At 52.4% G+C, this 21,511-nt stretch overlaps 1 protein-coding gene across 1 annotated transcript in view; it reads right to left on the bottom strand.

Annotated features, from left to right (window-relative positions):
• SLC37A1 (solute carrier family 37 member 1) overlaps positions 1–18,760 on the bottom strand; it is a 273,159-nt gene extending 254,399 nt beyond the window's left edge. Inside the window, exon 1 of the mRNA XM_078656374.1 lies at positions 18,562–18,760. The gene's annotated coding sequence lies outside the window, so the exon portion shown is untranslated. The remainder of the gene's footprint in view (positions 1–18,561) is intronic.
• Positions 18,761–21,511: the final 2,751 nt, after the last annotated feature.

The raw sequence follows: 21,511 nt of genomic DNA, 5'->3' as shown, positions 1-21,511 counted from the left end.
TGTCTCTGGTCCGAGGGGTTTGGTGGTACACAGATCCCAAAACGAAGTGTCCACTCCGGTGGATGCGGGTCCTGACGTGTCTCTTTATGAGACCGGTAAGTTTCGTACTGTTTCAGCAGTGCATCTAGTCTCTGTTCTAGTCAGTTCTGTTCTCGAGAAATTCATGTATTCTGTTTTCCGTATTCCAGGTAGTATTCTGTTCGAACTGTTATTTTTTTTAAATGTTATTCATGTATTTTAATGTCGTGGTATGAAAGTGGTGTAATTATCGTGTTCATTGTGTATTGTATTGTGTCTAGATTACAGTTCAGTCATGCCGTTATTTTCCAGACTACGTCAGTTAAGAACTAGAAAAGGTCTGTTAGAAGAAGCAGTTCCTGTCCCGCCTAGGGACAGTCCAGGTCATTTTATGTATCAGAAGCATGGCATAAGTGCCATATTGTATCTAGATTTATGGGTAGAGTATACCAAACAGTTAGAAGAAAAGTATAGATGGCCCGTATCGGGTACATGGGATGCCGAGTGCATCATGCGAGTAGAAGAAGCATTATGGAAAAAGAAAGCCAGACAGTCACAGAAAGATGCCATCGAGTTATGGCGCAAAGAATCTCATAAAAGAACCGAAAAAGAAATCAGAAAGTCAGAATTAAGTAGAGAATCCTTAGAACGAGCCCAAGAAAGGGAATTAATCGAGATAGGTGAACGAGTTAAAACCGAACAGTCAGACAGACAGAGAAATGCCCTCATTAAGGGTATGTATCCTCTTCTTGCCGAGGGCTTGCCAAAAGCGACCCCGGAGGCATCCAGTAATTTTCCGCCACCATTAGTTCCGACCAAGCTACGTCACAAACCGACCGCAGCTGATATTTTCATCTCGTCCTACTTGGACGACACGGTTCCAGAATATACAAATCCTGTTCTGCCAGCTCCTGTAAATAATGCCATTCCTGCTCCTCCAGACACCGGAGTACCTGTTACGGTACCCCCGGTCCAGCCTACATTACAACTTCCCGCCACTCTGCCAGCACGAAGAGTATCAGTCGACGATTCCAGTTTAGGGGCCGCAGGAGGAGGTCCTCCTGGTACCCCGCCACCACACCAACGTGTAACATTAGTCGAGTTACATGAATGTGCGTTACAGCGTACGCCCAAATATAAGTCCGTTGCAGATATCCGACGAGCTCTTACTGAATGCCGCTATGATCCAGTTGCAGGTGATGATAGTACAGTTATATATTCCATCCGTGTAAGACGGGTGACCGGGTATTTGGACACCCTACCGAATATGAAAGAAGATCTAGACAGAATATATCGTTTCATCCGTACAGGGGATGATCCAGAAAGTATTGGCGAAGCCATGTCTCAAAGGAAAGCTGAGATCCAGCTCATGCTATTAAAGTTTCTGATTAATTGTTTAATAAGAGAACAAGATTACCCGTCCATAGATCCGGCCGAAATGAGAATCCTGACAAGGTGGAGTGATAATATAGCCGAGGGTAAACACAGAACTATCAGTAGTATAGAGAGTATGTACAAGAGAATTCGTAAGGAAATAATAAAGTTACACGAACAACGTAAAGCAGCACAAGTAAGCGAGAAAGAGAATGACTCTTCTACTGAAGAGGTAGACGACGAGAATCCCGCCAGAATAGCGTATGTAGGAAAATCTAGATTTCCAGACCGCCATTTACGCCTAGAACACAAGTCAGTTTTTCATCACCCAGCACCAGAACAAGGTTCTCTAGAACAAGTATTTCAAGCTACCGATCATATTCTGAAATCACGAATCGGTTATAGTGAGTTAAGTACTATGCATGAACAAGAACTAGCCCGATCAGCAGTCCGATGGATTACTGATTCTACCACTTTTCCAGATGAAATAGTGGCACAAATGTTTCTGAAACTGCCCCCAGCCGAGCAACGACTGGTGGGTATGTATATGATCCAACACCTCATTACTCTGTATGAGGGTCAACATTCTGATCCAGGTCCGTTACATGATGTCCTGAACGAGTTACTCCAGTATAGATGGAAAGGTTTAGGTACCGATTTAATTAGTGTCATTCTAGAACAGCGCCACAAATATAGAACGTTCCTGAACCCGCATTTTGTTCATGTCTCACCTCCAGAAAGTAAACCGTTTTACATAGATAGACAGAACCCGCTACGAGAAGTACACCCAGTCAGGACAGCAGATGGTGAAATGCAACGAGTATTTGTTTACACCCCGATTACAAAGATGGAACTCTTAGAGATGAAGAAATTAATTCCCTGTCACGACAAAGATCCAGCAGGGTTCCACCGAGAATTAAAAGACATGCTCCGTATGGGAGAATACACTTATCCAGATATTATTAAAATGCTAAAAATCCTATTGCCCGCAGGGGTATACGAGAAACTCAAGGAAAAAGAATGGGAGGTGGGAGAGAAAAAGATCGATTGGGCAGTTCTAGAAGCTGAAGATAAGATACGAGTACCAGGTACCGGTCTTGGAGAGAAATGTAAAGAATTACCAGAACTGTTAATACAAGTTTTGCCCAGATTATTAGCAACTAAAAAGGAAGACTGGGATGCAATCTCAGCCTGTAAACAGAAACAAGACGAAGATACTAGTGATTTTTATTCTAGATTTGAGAAATGCTTTATTATAAACAGTGGCTTGAAGACGAGTAGTGAGTCATACCCTCATCTTTTTGTTACTAAATTAGTCGAGAATTCAAGTCCACAAGTTAAGAATCGAGTTTTGAAAGTCGAAAGTACATGGCAAGCTAGTACCCCGTCCCAGATGTTACAGATGCTCCAGTATCACCAGAATAGAATCAGAGAAGAGCAAGATCATGAAAGGAAACGTATGAAAGACACAAAAATGAAAGTACTAGTTGCACAGTCTATTCCTCAAGACAGTCAGAAGAGGGGTACGAATCAAGCCAGTCATCCTGCAGCTCCCGTTAAAGGGACATGCAATTATTGTAAACAGCCAGGTCATTTCATAAACGAGTGTGCAGTTCTGAAACACAATATAGCTACTGGTAAGACTAAAGAAAGACCACGTCCGCCTAGACAAGAACAAGTTTCACAGACTTCTCAGCCACAGAATGCACAACAGACAGTTCCAGCACCGCAGCCTATTGCTGCAACACAGCATGTTACACAGCAGATGTACCAGTATGCACAGTCCGAGTATCCAGAGTATCAACAGTATTCATGAAACAGCCTAGAGAGGGAGGTAGGCTTGCCTCTCATCGAAATTCCTGTAGATCAAGAAGGTCCCTATGTTCATAGTCAAGTACTAGGGAAAGACAGAAAGTTTCTGATTGATACAGGGGCAAGTAGGACCACCATTAGTCACGACGAAGTTCCAGGGGCTCCGCTCTCAGGCTCTAGAAATGTTTCCCTTGGATTTTCAGGAAAGCCTATTGTAAACGAGATATCTAAGCCAGTTACTCTAGAAGTAGGTCCATTGTCCCGCACTACTGATCTGTTACTTACGAAGTCATGTCCAGAAAATTTGTTAGGTATTAAGACACTGAAAGAATTAGGTGCAGTTATTTGCTGTTCCCCAGAGGGAATACGACTGTTTCTACGTGACTTCAAGGGTCACTATGTATTACGAGATTTTGATCCAAGATTGTCCAATGTTCCGCAGCATCTATGGGCGCAAGGTCCAACTGATGTAGGTCTTATGCAAATCACACCCCATCGTGTGACTCTCAAACCAGGTGTAGTGTTACCACGAATCAGACAGTACAGATTACCACCTGAGGCTGTAGCAGCCTTATCCAAAATTATTGACGAGCTCATGGCTCAAGGAGTAGTTGTAGAAACTACTTCCAATGTATGTAATTCTCCGATCATTCCAGTCATGAAACGTACTGATCCAAATGCACCCCCAGTATATCGATTAGTGATTGACCTTCGAGAACTTAATAAATGTGTTATTCCCCAGTACCCAGTTGTCCCAGATATCTCTTCCCTATTGACAGCCATTGATTCCGAAGCAACATTTTTCACAGTCATAGACCTCAAGAACGCGTTCTTCAGTGTCCCCATTCATCCAGACAGCCAGTTTCTTTTCGGATTTTGTTTAAATGGAAGGAGCTATATGTTCACACGAGCTCCTCAAGGTTTCACGGAAAGTCCTAGCATTTACAGTCAAGCACTTAAGAGACAACTAGACAATATTCACATGTAAACTGACACTGCCCTGCTCCAGTATGTCGATGATCTACTGATCACAGCCCGTTCTGAACGTGCTTGCGAGCGAGCGTCACTTACAGTCTTGTATTTCCTTGCCGAGATGGGGCACAAGGTGTCCCCTTCGAAGCTTCAATTCTGTGTCCAGCAAGTGATCTACTTAGGCCACTTACTGTCCAAGTGGGGTAGGCAGTTGACACCAGACCGTATCCAGTTAATAGCGAGTCTTCCTCAACCCAAGACACAGAAGGAGGTACGTGCTTTTATCGGCCTTACTTCTTATTGCAGACAATGGATTCCTCAGTATGCATTTCTAGCCAAGCCACTGATACAGTTAACGACACAGGAGGCAGCCGTATCGACTGTCCTCCCTTGGACGTCTGAACATACACTTAGTTTCAATGAGTTAAAGAAAGCTTTATGCCAAGCTCCTGTTCTAGCTACACCGAACTACAGTAAGCCTTTTACACTTTTCGTCACAGAACGCGAAGGTACAGCATTATCTGTTCTCACACAAGATCAAGCCGGACAATACAAGCCCTGTGCTTATTTTTCGAGCACATTAGATCCTGTAGCCCAGGCTCTGCCTGCGTGCCTCAAGTCAGTTGCAGCCACAGCACTAGCTATCAGACAAAGTGATTCCATAGTATTAGGACATTCCTTGACAGTACAAGTTCCACACTCCGTGGAAGTTCTTTTAAACCGAACCCAGACTCAGCACTTGACAATTGCACGTTTAACAGGTTATAAACTGACACTGTTCCAGCCACACATAGAAATCAGACGCTGCAACGTTCTAAATCCTGCTACACTGTTACCGTCAGTTATTTCAAATCCTGCCACACACGACTGTGTGGAAGTAGTTAACACTATGACTAAGCCAAGACAAGATCTGACAGATATTCCATTACCAGATCCCGACCTGACACTTTATGTGGATGGTTCATGTATGAGAACAAGTACAGGAGAACTAGTAGCCGCGTATGCAGTGACTACTGACACTGAAGTTATAGAAACACACCGTATTGACACCCTGTCTGCTCAAGCAGCAGAGCTAGTTGCTCTGACCCAAGCCTACATACACGCCAAGCACCTGAAAGTTAATGTCTATACAGATTCACGCTACGCATTCGGAGTTGTACACGACTTCGGAGTGCTCTGGCAGGAGAGAGGTTTCATGACTTCTCATGGAACCAAGATTCAGCATGGTCTCCTTATTCAAGCTCTGTTAGATGCCATACATTTACCGACATCTATTGCTATCATGAAATGCAAAGCACATACGAAAGTTACTGACATTATTTCTCAAGGTAATGATCTAGCAGATCGCACAGCCAAGCTTACAGCACAGACTCCAGACATGTCAGTTAATCCAACACAGACACATACTCCAGCTCCGACTACCTGTATGACAGTTAAGGACCCTACTCAAGATGTCATAGATATCCAGTTACATGCTACTCCCGATGAAATCAAGAAATGGTCCGAACAAGGAGGGGTCCAAACAGATCAGGGATGGGTAACGAAGGGTAGAGCCACATGGTTTCTCCCCGACTCTATGGTTCAAGTCATTATCAATACCGCACATAGTCCAGCACATTTAGGAGAAAAAGCCATGTTAGACAGTATCCAGAACATTTGGTTTAACAAGCATTTACGAGCTGCAGCCAAGCAGAAAGTCCGTACCTGTATGATATGTTGCCAGTTTAATCCAGGTAAAAGTGTCCCGGTGGAACAAGGTGGATTCCAGCCCCCTGACCACCCTTTTGAAGTCCTCCAGATGGATTATATTCAGATGGAGCGATGTCGAGGTTTCAAGTATGTCCTTGTAGTTGTATGCGCTTTGTCCAGGTGGACAGAAGCATATCCAGTCCCAGATTACACAGCCACGACCACTGCCAAGCAGTTGGTTCGTGAATTCTTCCCCCGCTATGGACTCCCTAGGGTCGTATATTCTGATAACGGCCAGCCATTCTCATCTGAGCTCATGAAACACGTTTCCCTGTTGTTAGGGTACCAGTGGAAGTTCCATTGTGTACGCCATCCAGAAGCAGCCGGTCTAGTAGAGAGACATAACCAGACCCTGAAAATCCGCATTGCCAAAATATGTAAAGAGAAAGGTGTAGACTGGCTAGTAGCTCTGCCAGTCGCTTTGTTTTATATGCGCATGGTCGCACATTCCAGATCAGGTCTGTCCCCGTATGAGGTCGTATTCGGCCGCCCCCCTAATATGTGGGGTACACCTAGACCCCGAAGTATTACAGATGTTTCAAGTAATATGCTGACAGATTACCTAGCTTCCTTGATGTCTGCCCTACACTCTTGTCGTTCACAGGTTGCCGCCGCATTTCCAGACAATACCGAGGTGGCACCGCATGAGATCGTTCCCGGAAATCTGGTCCTTGTGAGGAACTTTGATCGTTCAAGTCCGCTGGAGCCTCGCTGGAAGGAGCCAAAACAGGTCCTCCTGGCCACCCGTACTGCCGTCAAGCTGGAAGGCAGGAAGGGCTGGGTCCACCTGTCTCACGTGAAAAAGTTTTATGGATTAAAGACTGTTTCCAAGAACATTTCCGAGGATTTTAAGGATTGCCAAAGTACTATTCTTAAGGACTGTCCCGCAAAAGACAATGATACTAAACCCTCCCTGTTAGAGAAAACTCCACAACAGGAGTATAAGAAGAAATTAAGGTCTAGTAAAATAAGTCAGCCAGTTTGATTGTCTAAGTCCTCCCCTAGGTGAAACGGTTAGACCGGTTTCTGACATGTATAAAACAGACCCCCATAGTGAGAGAGTTAGTCAAAACTCAATCCGATGTATCGTTTTTCTAAGTTTCATATTGTTTTTCAGCCTCATGATTACCTGCACAGGTTATGCATTTTATTTGTGTTTTCCAGTTTCTCATGTAAATAAGTCTTCTATTGCTACAGTAGAGCACACGTTTAGTGATCTGCCTTCTCATGAACTATCTTATCGTCTTGCTATGCGTAATAATTCCTTTATCCGCATGTTACATTATTCACACCAGACCAGCAATGCCACTAATTGTTGGGTGTGTGGTCGACTCCCCCCTTTCCAGACACCGAAGGGAGTTCTGCCACTCTTTCCTTATCCATTTTCACATAATGGTTCGTGTGGAGCATGGTCCACGTTAACGTCATCCTCAACAGATATGTCTTTTCTTAACAGTACATGTTTTCCAGACAAGCAAGGTCTTCCCCACAGAACAGGGTTAGATCTAGAAAATGAAGTTTATAATTTAGGTAATTATTCTTCGAATTTCATGGTCCTGAATGTTCAGTCTGATACTACTCCAGACTTACCTGCTATGTCAGTACTACCAGTTAAAGGCGAATTATGTGTCCGAAAGAATGGTTCCGTACATGTAGGACATAGTGATTGTACTACTATTGTCAAGTATAGTGACAGTGGGAAATCTATTTTCAAAGCTTCACGTCATTCTTATTTTGTTTGTGGTCAGACCGCATATGTTCGTCTGCCCCTCGATTGGGAGGGAACCTGTTACATTGCCTTCCTACTGCCACCAGTTTTTCTAGCCCCACCTGACTACCATAGGAATTCCCACCTAGTACATATCAGACACAAGAGAGACCTCCCGATTGTCGATTATACTGAAACTGCTCTAGAACAATATATAGATATCAATAAAGGTGTCTTCCCTTATTTAGGTACTGTCGTGAATAGTAAACTGATACGTAGATTAACCAGAACCCTTGAAGCAGTAGTGATTGAGACTACTTCTGCTCTAGGTAATTTAACCGAGGAGCAATCCTTTATGAGAATTGTCGTGCTCCAGAATCGTCTCGTCCTTGACGTCATACTGGCCGATAGGGGCGGGGCTTGTAGAGTCATCGGATCTAGTTGCTGCATTTTCATTCCTAATAACGCGCCGTCTGTTTATTCAGCTATAACCAGACTCCATAAAATTGCCCATATGTTACACCAAGATCCAGGCACCTGGACATGGTCCGGTTGGTTCTGGAATATAATTTCCGCCAGGGGATGGAAAGTATTGTCCTTTCTAGGTATTGCAGTAGCGATCATATTCAGTTGCTGCCTATGTATACAATGTGGCCCTGCGATTTGTGGCATCTGTGCTACCTCTTGTATTCCTAGTCCCAAGTCCCGTTCTAAATCCCGTTCCAAGAAAATCCGAGACGAGCAAATGATACTGTATGAAATGATAGATGGTATCATGAATATTGATGTTTCCTGATGGAAACGTAGTGACAAGGAGGGAATGTGGAAAAGTAAATTTTGCCATGTTCTGTGTCCCTACGTGTTCCCCATCCTATGTTATGTGTGTATGATTAATATGCATATGTATTCCCCATGTTCGATTAAAGACGCAATTACAGTTGTGTCCATCCCTAGTATGCTAGTTCCCAGTTCTCGTGAAAGCTACGAGTATTAGGCCTATGTAAAGTTACGTTGCCACGTCTCTCAGTGTGCACGTTATTTCATTGTAAAGTCCCCGTTTCTAGGCCTCAAAAGGGCCCGGACACCAGATTCAGCTCCTGTCTCCTGAGCCCTCGCTGAGGAGCGATACAGCCCCCACCTGTATTCCTGACCCTTCACTTACTTTCTGCCTCACAGTGCCCGGCTCGGCCTGGCTCTGCCTGCTAGTCTGCCAAGAGTATGTTATGATTCTAGTTATCAGTCCAGCCCTCCTTCTCTGCATTCCTAAGCTACTGAATCGCATCAATAGTTTCAGTCATCGTCTAGCCTTTACGTCTCCATGTAAGAGAAATACTGTATTTATGGTCATTTAATATTCTTCATCACGCACTACATGTAGAATAATGCATGCACCAGTCTTAGAGTCTGTTAGCCTTTACCCCGATACCTTTTAGTTTATATCAACATGTTCTCTAAACATCAGATACTAGATATTGTTTAGGTACATGTCGCCCTGACTCTCCAGACTTCAGTCTCTGCTCCTAGCGCAGAAGTCATAGCCCCCAGCTTCTCCTAGTAATACGTCATTGTCAGTTTGCGCGCACCATTAGGTTAGAGGTCCCGGCTCCTCAGGTAGCCCCCTCCATGTTTCCGCCCCATTTATGACATATTCTGTTACGTTTACATCACATGTCTATGTAAACGCCTCCTGTTACACCCACTTTCACCCTTATCTTTCGCGACTGCTATGAACTCCACCCACTGCTACGCCTACTATACTGAATGTAATGCAATTGTTTTAGTATATATATGTTGTATTTTGTTATTAAAGTTAGCGCGCTCATCCCAGATCCAGCCCCGGCAGCTGCCCGGCCCTGCCATCCTATTCCTGTGCAGGTTGTCCTGTTCCTGTCCTTTATGCTGTATTAAACCTGCAAACTCCTACTACCTCGAATCTTGACTCTTATTTATTGAGCTATCTGTTATTACTATGTCCAGTAAAACCTAGATCCGGTATTATTTATTTATAGTCACACCATGAGATACCCCGACCCCCTCCTGGACTCACTCCATGAGATACCCCGACCCCTCCTGGACTCACACCATGAGATACCCCGACCCCCCCTGGACTCACACCATGAGATACCCTGACCCCTCCTGGACTCACACCATGAGATACCCCGACCCCCTCCTGGACTCACACCATGAGATACCCCGACCCCCTCCTGGACTCACTCCATGAGATACCCTAACCCCTTGTGACCCCTCCTGGACTCACACCATGAGATACCCTGACCCCCCCCTGGACTCACACCATGAGATACCCCGACCCCTCCTGGACTCACACCCTGAGATACCCCGACCCCTCCTGGACTCACACCATGAGATACCCCGACCCCTCCTGGACTCACACCATGAGATACCCTGACCCCTCCTGGACTCACACACCATGAGATACCCAGACCCCTCCTGGACTCACACCATGAGATACCCCGACCCCTCCTGGACTCACACCATGAGATACCCTGACCCCTCCTGGACTCACACCATGAGATACCCCGACCCCTCCTGGACTCACACCATGAGATACCCTGACCCCTCCAGGACTCACATGAGATACCCGACCCCTCCTGGACTCACACCATGAGATACCCTGACCCCTGGTGACCCCTCCTGGACTCACACCATGAGATACCCCGACCCCTCCTGGACTCACACCATGAGATACTCCGACCCCTCCAGGACTCACACCATGAGATACCCCGACCCCTCCTGGACTCACACCATGAGATATCCTGACCCCTCCTGGACTCACACCATGAGATACCCCGACCCCCCCTGGACTCACACCATGAGATACCCCGACCCCCCCTGGACTCACCCCATGAGATACACTGACCCCTCCTGGACTCACACCATGAGATACCCTGACCCCTCCTGGACTCACACCATGAGATACCCCGACCCCTCGTGGACTCACACCATGAGATATCCTGACCCCTCCTGGACTCACACCATGAGATACCCTGACCCCTCCTGGACTCACACCATGAGATATCCTGACCCCTCCTGGACTCACACCATGAGATACCCCGACCCCCCCTGGACTCACACCATGAGATACCCCGACCCCCCCTGGACTCACCCCATGAGATACACTGACCCCTCCTGGACTCACACCATGAGATACCCTGACCCCTCCTGGACTCACACCATGAGATACCCCGACCCCCTCACCCCCCTGGACTCACACCATGAGATACCCCGACCCCTCCTGGACTCACACCATGAGATACCCCGACCCCTCGTGGACTCACACCATGAGATATCCTGACCCCTCCTGGACTCACACCATGAGATACCCTGACCCCTCCTGGACTCACATGAGATACCCCGACCCCTCCTGGACTCACACCATGAGATACCCTGACCCCTCCTGGACTCACACCATGAGATATCCTGACCCCTCCTGACCCCTCCTGGACTCACACCATGAGATACCCCGACCCCTCCTGGACTCACACCCTGAGATACCCCGACCCCTCCTGGACTCACACCCTGAGATACCCCGACCCCTCCTGGACTCACATGAGATACCCCGACCCCTCCTGGACTCACATCATATGATACCCTGACCCCTCCTGGACTCACACCATGAGATACCCCGACCCCCCCTGGACTCACACCATGAGATACCCTGACCCCCTCCTGGACTCACACCCTGAGATACCCCGACCCCTCCTGGACTCACATGAGATACCCCGACCCCTCCTGGACTCACATCATATGATACCCTGACCCCTCCTGGACTCACATGAGATACCCCGACCCCTCCTGGACTCACACCATGAGATACCCTGACCCCTCCTGGACTCACACCATGAGATATCCTGACCCCTCCTGACCCCTCCTGGACTCACACCATGAGATACCCCGACCCCTCCTGGACTCACACCATGAGATACCCCGACCCCTCCTGGACTCACACCCTGAGATACCCCGACCCCTCCTGGACTCACACCCTGAGATACCCCGACCCCTCCTGGACTCACATGAGATACCCCGACCCCTCCTGGACTCACATCATATGATACCCCGACCCCCCCTGGACTCACACCATGAGATACCCTGACCCCCCCCTGGACTCACACCATGAGATACCCCGACCCCTCCTGGACTCACACCATGAGATACCCCGACCCCTCCTGGACTCACACCCTGAGATACCCCGACCCCTCCTGGACTCACACCATGAGATACCCCCACCCCTCCTTGAGTCACACCATGAGATACCCCGACCACTCCTTGAGTCACACCATGAGATACCCCGACCCCTCCTAGACTCACACCATGAGATACCCCGACCCCTCCTGGACTCACACCATGAGATACCCCGACCCCTCCTGGACTCACACCATGAGATATCCTGACCCCTCCTGACCCCTCCTGGACTCACACACCATGAGATACCCAGACCCCTCCTGGACTCACACCATGAGATACCCCGCCCCCTCCTGGACTCACACCCTGAGATACCCCGACCCCTCCTGGACTCACACCATGAGATACCCTGACCCCTGGTGACCCCTCCTGGACTCACACCATGAGATACCCCGACCCCTCCTGGACTCACACCATGAGATACCCCGACCCCTCCTAGACTCACACCATGAGATACCCCGACCCCTCCTGGACTCACACACCATGAGATACCCAGACCCCTCCTGGACTCACACCATGAGATACCCCGACCCCTCCTGGACTCACACCATGAGATACCCCGACCCCCTCATGGACTCACACCATGAGATACCCCGACCCCTCCTGTACTCACACCATGAGATACCCCGACCCCTCCTGGACTCACACCATGAGATACCCCGACCCCTCCTGGACTCACACCATGAGATACCCCGACCCCTCCTGGACTCACCCCATGAGATACCCCGACCCCTCCTGGACTCACACCATGAGATACCCGACCCCCCCCTGGACTCACACCATGAGATACCCCGACCCCTCCTGTACTCACACCATGAGATACCCTGACCCCTCCTGGACTCACACCATGAGATACCCTGACCCCTCCTGGACTCACATGAGATACCCCGACCCCTCCTGGACTCACACCATGAGATACCCTGACCCCTCCTGGACTCACACCATGAGATACCCTGACCCCTCCTGGACTCACATGAGATACCCCGACCCCTCCTGGACTCACACCATGAGATATCCCGACCCCTCCTGGACTCACACCATGAGATACCCTGACCCCTCCTGGACTCACACCATGAGATACCCTGACCCCTCCTGGACTCACACCATGAGATACCCCAACCCCTCCTGGACTCACACCATGAGATACCCTGACCCCTCCTGGACTCACACCATGAGACACCATGACCCCTCCTTGAGTCACCCCATGAGATACCCCGACCCCTCCTGGACTCACTCCATGAGATACCCCGACCCCTCCTGGACTCACCCCATGAGATACCCCGACCCCTCCTGGACTCAGACCATGAGGTACCCCGACCCCTCCTGGACTCACACCATGAGATACCCCGACCCCTCCTGGACTCAGACCATGAGGTACCCCGACCCCTCCTGGACTCACACCATGAGATACCCCGACCACTCCTGGACTCACACCATGAGGTACCCCGACCCCTCCTGGACTCACACCATGAGATACCCCAACCCCTCGTGGACTCACACCATGAGATATCCTGACCCCTCCTGGACTCACACCATGAGATACCCTGACCTCTCCTGGACTCACACCATGAGATACCCCGACCCCCCCTGGACTCACATGAGATACCCCGACCCCTCCTGGACTCACACCATGAGATACCCTGACCCCTCCTGGACTCACACCATGAGATATCCTGACCCCTCCTGACCCCTCCTGGACTCACACCATGAGATACCCTGACCCCTCCTGGACTCACATCATATGATGCCCTGACCCCTCCTGGACTCACACCATGAGATACCCTGACCCCCCCCTGGACTCACACCATGAGATACCCCGACCCCTCCTGGACTCACACCATGAGATACCCTGACCCCTCCTGGACTCACATGAGATACCCCGACCCCTCCTGGACTCACACCATGAGATACCCCGACCCCTCCTGGACTCACACCACGAGATACCCTGACCCCTCCTGGACTCACATGAGATACCCCGACCCCTCCTGGACTCACACACCATGAGATACACTGACCCCTCCTGGACTCACACCATGAGATACCGCGACCCCTCCTGGACTCACACCATGAGATACCCCGACCCCTCCTGGACTCACACCATGAGATACCCCGACCCCTCCTGGACTCACACCATGAGATACCCCGACCCCCCCTGGACTCACACCATGAGATACCCCAACCCCTCCTGGACTCACACCATGAGATACCCCGACCCCTTCTGGACTCACACCATGAGATACACTGACCCCCCCTGGACTCACACCATGAGTTACCCCGACCCCTCCTGGACTCACCCCATGAGATACCCTGACCCCTCCTGGACTCACACCATGAGATACACTGACCCCTCCTGGACTCACACCATGAGATACCCCAACCCCTCCTGGACTCACACCATGAGATACCCCGACCCCTTCTGGACTCACACCATGAGATACACTGACCCCCCCTGGACTCACACCATGAGTTACCCCGACCCCTCCTGGACTCACCCCATGAGATACCCTGACCCCTCCTGGACTCACACCATGAGATACCCTGACCCCTCCTGGACTCACACCATGAGATACACTGACCCCTCCTGGACTCACACCATGAGATACCCTGACCCCTCCTGGACTCACACCATGAGATACACTGACCCCTCCTGGACTCACACCATGAGATACCCTGACCCCTCCTGGACTCACACCATGAGATACACTGACCCCTCCTGGACTCACACCATGAGACACCATGACCCCTCCTTGAGTCACACCATGAGATACCCGGACCCCTCCTGGACTCACACCATGAGATACCCCGACCCCTCCTGGACTCACCCCATGAGATACCCCGACCCCTCCTGGACTCACCCCATGAGATACCCCGACCCCTCCTGGACTCACACCATGAGATACACTGACCCCTCCTGGACTCACACCATGAGACACCATGACCCCTCCTTGAGTCACACCATGAGATACCCCGACCCCTCCTGGACTCACACCATGAGACACCATGACCCCTCCTGGACTCACACCATGAGATACCCAGACCCCCCCTGGACTCACACCATGAGATACCCCGACCCCTCCTAGACTCACACCATGAGATACCCCGACCCCTCCTGGACTCACCCCATGAGATACCCCGACCCCTCCTGGACTCACACCATGTGATACCCTGACCCCTCCTGGACTCACACCACGAGATACCCTGACCCCTCCTGGACTCACACCATGAGATACCCCGACCCCCTCCTGGACTCACACCATGAGATACAACGACCCCTCCTGGACTCACACCATGAGATACAACGACCCCTCCTGGACTCACACCATGGGATACCCCGACCCCTGCTGGACTCACACCATGGGATACCCCGACCCCTCCTGGACTCACATGAGATACCCCGACCCCTCCTGGACTCACACCATGGGATACCCCGACCCCTCCTGGACTCACACACCATGAGATACCCAGACCCCCCTTGGACTCACACCATGAGATACCCCGACCCCTCCTGGACTCACCCCATGAGATACACTGACCCCTCCTTGAGTCACCCCATGTGATACCCTGACCCCCCCTGGACTCACACCATGAGATACCCTGACCCCTCCTGGACTCACACACCATGAGATACCCTGACCCCTCCTGGACTCACACCATGAGATACCCCGACCCCTCCTGGACTCACACCATGAGATACCCCGACCCCTCCTGGACTCACACCATGAGATACCCTGACCCCTCCTGGACTCACACCATGAGATACCCCGACCCCTCCTGGACTCACACCATGAGATACCCCGACCCCCCCTGGACTCACCCCATGAGATACACTGACCCCTCCTTGAGTCACCCCATGTGATACCCTGACCCCCCCTGGACTCACACCATGAGATACCCTGACCCCTCCTGGACTCACACACCATGAGATACCCCGACCCCTCCTGGACTCACACCATGAGATACCCCGACCCCTCCTGGACTCACACCATGAGATACCCTGACCCCTCCTGGACTCACACCATGAGATACCCCGACCCCTCCTGGACTCACACCATGAGATACCCTGACCCCTCCTGGACTCACACCATGAGATACCCCGACCCCTCCTGGACTCACACCATGAGATACCCCGACCCCTCCTGGACTCACACCATGAGATACACTGACCCCATCTGGACTCACACCATGAGATACCCTGACCCCCCCTGGACTCACACCATGAGATACCATGACCCCTCCTTGAGTCACACCATGAGATACCCCGACCCCTCCTGGACTCACACCATGAGATACCCTGACCCCCCCTGGACTCACACCATGAGATACCCCCACCCCTCCTGGACTCACACACCATGAGATACCCAGACCCCTCCTGGACTCACACCATGAGATACCCCCACCCCTCCTGGACTCACACCATGAGATACCACGACCCCCCCTGGACTCACACCATGAGATACACTGACCCCTCCTGGACTCACATGAGATACCCCGACCCCTCCTGGACTCACACCATGAGATACCCCGACACCTCCTGGACTCACACCATGAGATACCCCGACCCCTCCTGGACTCACACCATGAGATACCCCGACCCCTCCTGGACTCACACCATGAGATACCCCGACCCCTCCTGGACTCACCCCATGAGATACCCTGACCCCTCGTGGACTCACCCCATGAGATACCCCGACCCCTCCTGGACTCACACCATGAGATACCCCGACCCCTCCTGGACTCACATGAGATACCCCAACCCTCGTGACCCCTCGTGGACTCTCACCATGAGATACCCCGACCCCTCGTGGACTCACATGAGATACCCCGACCCCTCCTGGACTCACACCATGAGATACCCTGACCCCTCCTTGAGTCACACCATGAGATACCCCGACCCCCCCTGGACTCACACCATGAGATACCCTGACCCCTCCTGGACTCACACCATGAGATACCCCGACCCCTCCTGGACTCACACCATCAGATACCCCGACCCCTCCTGGACTCACACCATGAGATACCCCGACCCCTCCTGGACTCACACCATGAGATACCCCGACCCCTCCTGGACTCACACCATGAGATACCCCGACCCCTCCTGGACTCACACCATGAGATACCGCGACCCCTCCTGGACTCACACCATGAGATACCCCGACCCCTCCTGGACTCACACCATGAGATACCCCGACCCCCCCTGGACTCACACCATGAGATACCCCGACCCCTCCTGGACTCACACCATGAGATACCCCGACCCCTCCTGGACTCACACCATGAGATACCCCGACCCCTCCTGGACTCACATGAGATACCCCAACCCTCGTGACCCCTCGTGGACTCACACCATGAGATACCCCGACCCCTCCTGGACTCACACCATGAGATACCCTGACCCCTCCTTGAGTCACACCATGAGATACCCCGACCCCCCCTGGACTCACACCATGAGATACCCTGACCCCTCCTGGACTCACACCATGAGATACCCTGACCCCTCCTGGACTCACACCATGAGATACCCTGACCCCTCCTGGACTCACACCATGAGATACCCCGACCCCCCCTGGACTCACACCATGAGATACCCCGACCCCTCCTGGACTCACACCATGAGATACCCCGACCCCTCCTGGACTCACACCATGAGATACCCCGACCCCCCCTGGACTCACACCATGAGATACCCCGACCCCTCCTGGACTCACACCATGAGATACCCCGACCCCTCCTGGACTCACACCATGAGATACCCCGACCCCTCCTGGATCACACCATGAGATACCCCGACCCCTCCTGGACTCACATGAGATACCCCAACCCTCGTGACCCCTCGTGGACTCACACCATGAGATACCCCGACCCCTCCTGGACTCACACCATGAGATATCCTGACCCCTCCTTGAGTCACACCATGAGATACCCCGACCCCCCCTGGACTCACACCATGAGATACCCTGACCCCTCCTGGACTCACACCATGAGATACCCCGACCCCTCCTGGACTCACACCATCAGATACCCCGACCCCTCCTGGACTCACACCATGAGATACCCCGACCCCTCCTGGACTCACACCATCAGATACCCCGACCCCTCCTGGACTCACACCATGAGATACCCTGACCCCTCCTGGACTCACACCATGAGATACCCCGACCCCTCCTGGACTCACACCATGAGATACCCCGACCCCTCCTGGACTCACACCATGAGATACCCCGACCCCTCCTGGACTCACACCATGAGATACCGCGACCCCTCCTGGACTCACACCATGAGATACCCCGACCCCTCCTGGACTCACTCCATGAGATACCCCGACCCCTCCTGGACTCACACCATGAGATACCCCGACCCCTCCTGGACTCACACCAGGAGATACCCAGACCCCTCTGGACTCACACCATGAGATACCCTGACCCCTCCTGGACTCACTCCATGAGATACCCCGACCCCTCCTGGACTCACTCCATGAGATACCCCGACCCCTCCTGGACTCACACCATCAGATACCCCGACCCCTCGTGGACTCACATGAGATACCCTGACCCCTGGTGACCCCTCGTGGACTCACACCATGAGATACCCTGACCCCTCGTGACCCCTGGTGGACTCACTCACCACGCTGCCAGCCCTCTCACCCCAGGGTCTCACTCATCATGGACTCGCCCTCCTGACACAGACCCCACTCGGGTACCCCGGCGGGTTGCGGCGCCGGCTGCACTCACCTGTGCGTGTGATGAGCGAGGCCTCCTCGGGGTGTCTCCTCGTCTGTCTCTCGGTCTCTTCTGCCCTGTCTCTCGCCTGCCCCTGTCTGTCTGTCTGTCTCTCCTCCTGCCCCTGTATGTCTCCCTCCTGCCCCCGCCTCTCCTCTCTGATCCGGGCGGTGAATAAACCCAGAGCCACTTCCTGGAAGCCTCTTCCTCCTCCGCCCTCTCCACGCCCCGAGTCCACACCCACCCGCGGAGGCACCTGCTGCCGGGTGCGTGCGGGGAGCGGCGCACGCACCTCAGGGGAGACACCGCACGTGCACACGAGCATTTAAACGTGCACACATCCCACGTGCACACGCACCTCAGCGGGAGACACCGCACGTGCACACGCACCTCAGCGGGAGACACTGCACGTGCGCACGCACCTCAGTGGGAGACACCGCACGTGCACACGCACCTCAGCGGGAGACACCTCACGTGCACAAGAGCCTGCAATGTACACACACCTCACGTGCACACGCACCTCAGCGGGAGACACCTCACGTGCACAAGAGCCTGCAATGTACACACACCTCACGTGCACACGCACCTCAGCGGGAGACACCGCACGTGCACACGCACCTCACCTGGAGACACCTCACGTGCACACGCACCTCAGCGGAGACACCGCACGTGCACACGCACCTCAGCGGGAGGCACCGCACGTGCACACGCACCTCAGCGGGAGGCACCGCACGTGCGCACGAACCTGAAATGTGCACACACCTCACGTGCGCACGCACCTCAGCGGGAGGCACCGCACGTGCACACGCACCTCAGCGGGACACACCTCACGTGCTCACGAACCTGAAATGTACACACACCACACGTGCACACGAACCTGAAATGTACACACACCTCACGTGCACACGTGCACACGAACCTGAAATGTGCACACACCTCACGTGCTCACGAACCTGAGATGTACACACACCTCACGTGCACACGTATCTGAAATGTACACACATCTCACGTGCACACGAACCTGAAATGTGCACTCACCTCACGTGCACATGCAACTCAGCGGGAGACACCGCACGTGCACTCTAACCTGAAATGTGCACACACCTCACGTGCACACGCACCTCAGAGGGAGACACCTCTCGTGCGCACGAGCCTGAAATGTGCACACACCTGACGTGCACACGAACCTCTACTGTAGACACAAGACACGTGCACACACCTCACGTACCCTACACACACCTCACGTGCACACGAACCTCTTCTATAAACACACCTCACGTGCACACACCTCACGTACAGCACACACACCTTATGTGCAAACCACCTTCTACTATGGACGCACCACACACACACACCTCAAATACACTGGCACGCACAAGAGCACGCCACCTGGTGCCGCAGCGATGCACACGCACCTCACAATCACTCCAGACACACACCTGCCTGACGTCAGGCACACTGGTCACGACACACACACCATCACTGACGCACGTCATTCACACACACCGCATGGCCACACTCCTCTGCTCCACACGTCACTCGTTTAAACCTGCACCCCCCAGTGAGACAGCGACGCCTCAAACGCCCCCGCACACACGTGCTCACTAATAGTGAAAGCAGATTACCACATACATGTGACACACGCACACACGTGCTCACTAATAGTGAAAGCAGATGACCACATACCTGTGATACACGCACACACGTGCTCACTAATAGTGAAAGCAGATTACCACATACATGTGACACACGCACACACGTGCTCACTAATAGTGAAAGCAGATGACCACATACCTGTGACACACGCACACACGTGCTCACTGATAGTGAAAGCAGATGACCACACACATGTGACACACGCACACGCGGCTCGCGCAGGCCTCACCGACACACACACACCTACCTCAGTGCACACAACAGAGCGCCCCCTCACCGCCCCCGCACTGACAACGACCCGCACCTCACACCGGGGGCCACGGGCCCATCAAACACCCCCAGGAAGCAGGCCTGGCATCGAGATAAAAGACCCCCTTTGGTGAATCAGGAGATAAATAAGTGTCCGTCGTGTGCCCCGCGCTCGTGAAGAGGCTGTGAGGGTTTTGCAAGGTTTGGGGGGGGGGGGGGCGTGGGTGTGTGGTTGCTGCCGGCAATGTGTGGGGTAAGAGCGGGGAATCAGCATTAAAACCGGCCCAGCAGGCACGAACCGGCCCCCGCGGACCTGTCAGGCGGCCCTTAGGCCAGTCCGGCCGTGAGCAGCTCCTTCAGCCCCGGAGGCCGGGCTGGAAGGGCTGGGGCAGGGGCTGGGACGACCCTTGACCCTGTTCACCGTCTGACAGTCGGGGGTCTGTTCCCTGAAAGGCCGGGTCAAGGACGCCGTGGTGCAAGCAAGGCCCCGGCCCTCTCTGACTGCTGCTGGGGCAGGACACTGCAGCCATGACCAGGGGCGTAGGAAGTGTGGGGGACGCGGGGGACATATCCCCCCCAGATTTTGTAGTGGGGGGGACACGGGGGACAAGGGTGGGGGGTGACAAGTGGACAAACGAATTTCCCCTCTCCCTTCTGTCAGTCGCTGGGCCATTGGCACCTCAAAGCACTAGGTGCCAATAAGTGCTTTGAGGTGCTAATGGCCCTGTGACTGACAGATAGGAGAGGGGAAATTCTTTTGTTAAAGCTTTTCACGTGCCGATGGCCCTTCTCCTTTGTTGTGCTGCACAGCTCCAGGAATTTTCTCACCTCGCAATGTCTGCCTGCACTCTGCACTTTTAGGACAAAGGAGGAGAGACAGTTTGTTAATTGCTGTCTGCATGCTGCACCTCCTCAGCCCCGACCCTACTTAGTTATTTTGAATGGTTTACACTGCGCAATTTAGCCGCTCAAAGGCTAATGTTTGGTGAAATATATATTTTGAGCAGTTAAACCTCGCCAGGGAACATGAAAAACAATTAGTATCAGACACCGTCTG

Source organism: Lissotriton helveticus, chromosome 8, assembly GCF_964261635.1.
Source record: "Lissotriton helveticus chromosome 8, aLisHel1.1, whole genome shotgun sequence".
Taxonomy (NCBI): Eukaryota; Metazoa; Chordata; class Amphibia; order Caudata; family Salamandridae; genus Lissotriton; species Lissotriton helveticus.
This window is presented reverse-complemented; position numbering and strand designations above follow the sequence as displayed.